The sequence below is a fragment of the Anastrepha ludens genome, chromosome 3, assembly GCF_028408465.1.
Source record: "Anastrepha ludens isolate Willacy chromosome 3, idAnaLude1.1, whole genome shotgun sequence".
Taxonomy (NCBI): Eukaryota; Metazoa; Arthropoda; class Insecta; order Diptera; family Tephritidae; genus Anastrepha; species Anastrepha ludens.
The window spans coordinates 6,644,112-6,651,087 of record NC_071499.1 but is presented as its reverse complement, the minus strand read 5'-3'; positions in this window follow the sequence as shown (position 1 = coordinate 6,651,087).

Here is a 6,976-nt window from a genome sequence, read left to right as displayed (position 1 = left end):
TAAATTGGAATGGTAGATCCGATGGGATCAGAGGGATTCGGGGAATCAATACATCTTCTCCGGTACCACATCCTGTGAGTATTGTGCACTCTATTATGAAAGTTTTCAGTGATTTTACCATCAAACGCGTGCCATTGCAAAGTTTAGGTGGACTTAGGTTTCTTAATAAAATAACAGGACAACCTATTTTCAGCTCCATTTTGTGAGGAGGGAGTCCAGACGGTTTCAAAGAATTTAGAAATTCTGTAGGAAATTGAACAGCTTCTTCCAAATCGAGAACAGTATCGACCGAGTAGTATATTTTCGTCGGCGCATCAATCTTTGAAATAATCAAGTTATTTACTTTATCTACTTGTTCGTTAGTTGGTGACAGAATAGCTCTTTCTTTAAACCAAGATATTGTCTTATAACTTATGTTATCAATGTCTGGATAGACATTGTTGACTAACTCTTGGATGTTGTCTATCAAAACACAAAGGTTTTCTAGGTTAATCCTTCCCTCACTTTGTGTTAATTCTCCATTGCCAACTTTTAGCAGCATCTCTGGAAATAGCCTGTTCTCACGTGAAGATGACGAAATCCTCATATTAGTTTTAAGCTCTAATTTATTGACATACGACTAAAGGTGGGATCTTTTTAGCGAAGCATTTATTTCGTCAGCACGTGTTCCTCGAGTCACAACTGGTAGGATTTGACGGAAATCTCCTGAGAACAGAATTGTACATCCACCCATAGGTGCATTTTTGTTGCGCAAATCGCGCATTGTCCTATCCAGTGCTTCCACAGACGTCTTGTTTGACATGGTAGCTTCGTCCCAGACTATTAATGAGCAGTCACGCATCAATTTTCCTGTATTGCTCTGTCTAGAAACACTACAGACGCTGTTATCATCATCGGTGGCGATTTTCAGCGGGTGCTTCATTGTAGAGTGTGTGGTTCGGCCTCTTTCCAAAAGACTCTTTCCAAAAGAGTAGCGGCAATGCCGGATGACGAAACAGCTAACGCAATTTTTCCGGTAGATCTCAATTACTAATTACTGTAGTAATATCTTGAAAAATATTGTTTTTAATTATATGCTGTAAAGAGCCATATACATAGATCTATATGAAAACAACAATGTATTGTATTTAAGGTATTTAATTGGATAAGGATTAATGTTGTACCCATTTGTTGAAATCGCTTCGAAAATAAGCTATTAGTTGTCGTAAAAAGTAAATGACAAAAAATGTTATTGTATGGAATTGATAGCAAACTAAACGCGCTCCGAATCAATAAAAACTATTCAAAAACTGTATTTTAATTATGTGCGATTTACTAATATAGAACCTGAAAATAGCGTTTTATTTCGCTGTAAAATTGTATGTACATATAATTACATGGAATTCAGTACATACATAGATACATATGTACATATGTCCGAAATGAAATAATGCGAGCGATTCGTAAATACATACATACATACGGCACCATACGATGTAATTCAACATTAATGAGGTGTGGTGAGATTATCGCTTAACGCCTGTTGCTTCATTCGGTTGACAGCGAACACACACACAAACAGCTTTTTTGGAAAAAGAGCTGCTTTTGTTTAACCCTTTCAATACTAACGGGACACATACGTCCCAATGAGTGTTTTCGTTTTACTAAATGTCAAATATTTCTTTGCATCGTTGCGTATTTTCTTCCTATCAGTTTTTTACGAGATATACCATCAATTATGCTCCGTATGACCCGTTATACTTTGTATTTTTCTCTACACATGTTTTGCAGTCGTAGTTAAATCGTAGCACGTGCTAGGTCAGTAAGTACAAAAACGACAATTATAGATCTACTGAGTGTGATTTTTTTTGTGAAATTGGTGGAAACATGGACAGGTAATATCGTGCGAATAAAGATAAACATTTGTGAAATTGATAGTGTTAAAACTGTATATGATATAGATCATAATCTAAATCTGGGACATATGTGTCCCAGCAGAGCTTGCCATTGGGATGCATGTGTCCCAACAGTATCATATTAAACAATTACAATTTTCAACTTTTTTCAACCAGCGACACAACCCGGGATAGAAAGCGTTTACGAATAAATGACGAAGACGTAATACGAAGCTTATTAGAAGAGAGTGATTCTGAGAGCTGCAAATTGCCGACTGCACAAATAAGCGAATCGAAATACTTAACAATAGAATAAACAATAGTAACCGAAATGCTTCTACATCTAAGAAGGGAAAAGCCTTAGTACAACCAATCAATACGAAATGATGATCGTTGTCGGTGTATACATGGTCATGTCATATAACCAACTACCGCACATGCATATGTATTGGTCACAAAATCAATCTTTGGGCAACATGGCTATGAAGAACTGCATCAGCCGAGATCGGGTTTTCCTTCTGTCATCAAAACTTTATGTCACTGATCCAATAAAGCCATCAGATGCTACTAAAACTTATTATATTGATGAAATGGTGTCTTGCCTAAAATATACTTTTAAAATATCTCGCACTGACTGCGTTTATCAATCGATTGACGAAGCTATGGCAAAATTCAAAGGAAGGTCTACTTTGAAACAATACAACCCAATGAAGCCTATCAAAAGAGGAATTAAAATTTGGGAAAGATGTGATTCCATAACTAGGTACAGCTATGATATTGATATTTATTCTGGGAAGGAACAGGTTCAAGCAGAGGGTACTCTTGGAGAATGAGTTGTAAAAAAATTGTGTGCAACAATATCGAATCCAATGGCAGTAATTTGGTGTGATCGGTTTTTTACTACCGTACATTTAGCACAATCTTTGGAGTTTGCTTTAGTAAGCAGCATCATGAAGAATAGGAAGCTATTACCAAGTACTGATGGACCAAAAATGAAAAGGGGTGCCTACGTCTTCAAATTTAACAATAAAGGGTGTTTGGTCTGTAAATGGCAATACACCAAAGAAGTTTTACTGATCAGCAATTGCCATACTGATAAGATGACAACCGTACAAAGAACCAATAGACAAGGAGAGAAATTAGAAAAATTATCACACAAGCTAATTTCATATACATAAACTTTGATTCAAAATATTGTTTGTTACCTTGTAAAAGGAACTAAATGAATTCAATAAATGAAAATAAAGAAGGATATCACCGGGTCCTTAATTTAATAGTTTACGTTTATAGGTACTATTGGGACACGTGTGTCCCACTGTTCATTACGGGTGGGACAATGTTTTCCCAGGACATTTTCTCAATTCCTAGAAATAATTTCTTTATTTATACAAGAGGACATACTATTAAGATCACTAGTAATAACTTTTCATGGTTAAATATTTTTCCCCCTTAAAAAAAAATCCGTATTGAAAGGGTTAAACAATTTTGGTTAAATAACAAATAAATCAATTTTTTTTTTTTGATGCAGAACGAAAGTAAATATTTCAAAGTTAAACTTCAAGAAAGTTTCATTTTAATTGGTTGATTCGTTTATGATTTATGGCCGTGAAAACAAAAAAATTATGTTTTTTTGCCACATTTTGACCGATTGCCACGCCCCCTTTATATATTTCTTCACATTATATAGATATAAACCTTCCTCTTCAATCAATCTATCTTTAAAAAAAAAACCGCATCAAAATCCATTGCGTAGTTTTAAAGATTTAAGCGTATAAGAGGACATAGGGACAGAAAAAGCGACTTTGTTTTATAATATGTAGTGATTTTACATCCATCAATACCCTGTTTATACCCGTATGTGTCCAAATGTAAATGTCGCGTGCATGGGCTCTCACAAATGCGTTTGGTTACAAAATTTTCTCATTTTTCATTTAAATTTTATTCATTAGCGTTATTTTATATATGTATGTACATATGTCTATGTATGTAACTTCATAGTTTCTCTTCGAAAAAAAATTTCCTCTAATGAATTTTGGTATACAGCACATATGGAGGCGCATTTCTGCATGTTCGTATGCATCAATCTCTGCAAAGTAGGTTCAAATGAGAGTAGCGATCGCTCAAATATGCATGGATATGTATAAGTATAAGTATATTGACTACAGTCCCACACCTTCGTTTAAACGCACTCTTAATTTATGCTTTACTACCTTCATTCTCTCCTTTCTCAGTGCATTGCTCACAACAACTCCGAACTGATATTGTTTGTCAAACTAACGGAAATTTAGATTGCATGTAAAATCCAACTTTCGTTGTTGTTATTAGACTTAAATCATTTCATTTTAAATATTATACTAAAAATTAGAACATATTCGTATAAATGCACCAACTTAATTTTTAATATAAACATATTTACAGAACTTTTAATAATTGATAGGCCCTCCATTTTTATTAATAAATTTAAAAAAAATTTCAATAACTTCCTATTTGAGCTCTATCACAGTCTCATACTGGTGTGCTTGCGCTTTTTCCCATAAATTTTGCGCCACAGGCACCCCCAGAGGCTCTCCACCGGATGCAAATCTTCCACTTCATAAGCGGTATGTTGCGCTCTTCAAACCAACAATTCCGTGTATATTTTGGAATTCATTTTGTTCGACGACACAAAGCAAATATTTGCTTATCCTCTTGATGAAAATGCCGCCCACACTATAATTCTGCTATCACCAAAGTTTCATTCTAACATACTTACGTACATACCTATGTACGTCATTGTTACGCAAATCACACCAATAACTCCTGTATGAGTATGGAAAATCTAGTTTAAATTTTTTTCATCGGACAATACAACATTCTCCCACTCAATTGCCCACTGCATGTGATTTCAACATAGGTTTGCGCACCGCTTTTTTTACGTAATCTGTGTTGCGTAATCCTGGGTCTCACTTGAAAGTTCAGCTTCTCTTTTATTTGATTCGTATTCAAAAAACTTTTCAGATATTTTTCCTTTGGCATTTTGATAAAAATCTTAAAAAGCATATTATTAAAATACTTTTGCACATGAATTGTTAAAAAAAACATAAATTATCAATTTAACGCAAAAACATTGTTTGTTATTCATTCACTTCAATGTTTTCGGATTTCTTAGCTAGTCAGTATAACAACAACAACGAAACTTGAATTTTACATGCACTCTAGAATTCCGTTGGTTTGACAAACAATATGAGTCAGAAGTTGTTGTGAGCCATGCATTGAGAAAAGAGAGAGAGAGAAGGTAGTGAAGCTAGACTTAGAAGTGCGTTTCTACGAATATTTGTATATAATATATTATATGAGAGGCCTTTGACTTTTGACTTCAAATTTTATAAGAATCAACAAATTTCCATTAGCACTAAAATCGTCTCATAGTGAACTTTTATAACTTCCTTTGTTCAATAATATAGTTTTTTTTACTTTCAGCTTCGGTAGCTTTAAATTATAATAGAAAAAAGAAACAAACAACAAACTTAAAAATTTTCTCATTTTGGATATAAAAAAGCACTAAATTTATTGCGAAGAGCGAGTGGTTGGCAACACTGAACAACTCGGCAAACGTGACGTAACGCACTCTCTGATGGGCGCAATCTTGTTTCTAACATCCTTGCATATATAGCTATGGTCAAACGTTTAGCGCACTTAAAAAGAGTTGAATATAATGCTCGATTAAATGATATGAAACCAAATTAAATCCAGTTTTTTTAACTAAATATATTTAAAACTTTATTATAAGACAAAATAACTTAAAGTAGACAGTTTTCCCTAGTAAAAATATGATAAAATAGAAGTAATTCTTATTTGGTCATAGAGGGATTTGGACAAAGACTTAGCGCAGTTTTGATTTCTGTAAAAAATATAAAATATTTGTAGGAATTGAGAAAATATTGGTGACTATTATTATTTACCATATCAATATTTGGTAGAATAGCCGTTATTCTGTATAACTGCTTCACACCTGCGTGGTAAACTCTCTATTAACTTTTGGCACCTGTCCAAAGGAATAGAGTTCCATGCTCCCTGTACACCTTCCCAAAGTTCATCGATATTTTTAAATTTTTTTTGTCCAACCATCACAACCGTCTTCACATCATTCCACAAGTTTTCGATTGGATTTATATCCGGACTTTGTGCTGGCCAATCGAGCTGGGTAATATTTTCCATCGAAAGCCAGTTTTTGACCACTTCCACAGTATGTTTCGTTGTCGTGCATAAATATCCAATTTACTGGCATAAATTCGAAAGAATATGGCTCCATATTATTTCTAAGTATATTCAGATACATATGCTTATCCATATTTCCTTCTATCTTGACCAGCGGCCCAACCCCGCGCCACGAGAAAGACCCCCAAACTTTTAAATTCCCACCGCCATGCTTCACCGTCTTTTTTGTGTACCGTGGATTGGTTTCCTGATTTTTTTTCACGATGTACATACGTTTTTCCATCAGGACCGATGCGGTTTATTTTAGTTTCATCCGTAAAAGTACTCGTTTCCAAAACTCTGTCTTTTCGAAGAGGTGCCTACGCGCGAATGATAAACGCGCTTTAATATTCTTTTTTAATAGGAGCGGTTGTTTTCTGCTTTTGCGACCAAATATTTTATTTTCATTCAGACGCCTTCGCACGAGCTTACTGGACACAACTAAGCCTAATTCTGCCCTTACTTCAGCCGCTATCGTTCGTGAAGACATAAAAGGATCCGATCGACTTTTCCTTACAATTATTTGATCCTCACGGGGGGAAGTTTTACGTGGCGGAGCTTTACGAATTTTTTTTTTGTTTTAATAAATTGGCATCCGACTTGGCATCTCTGATGGCATTGTATACCATTTTTCTTGAACAATGCACTATTCTGGAAATCTTCACTTGATTGGTCCCCATTTGGTAAAGGTTCCATATTGTGAAAAAATATTAAATAAAACACGCTATTTTCGTCCCGAGTTCGAACAGTCTCGGCGGTCAGATTCTTACTGTATTTTAAATCGTTATAAAAAGTAATACAAGGTATAAGCTTAGATTTTTACTATGTTGAGCTTTTTCTCTCTCATTAAATAACGGATATTTCTA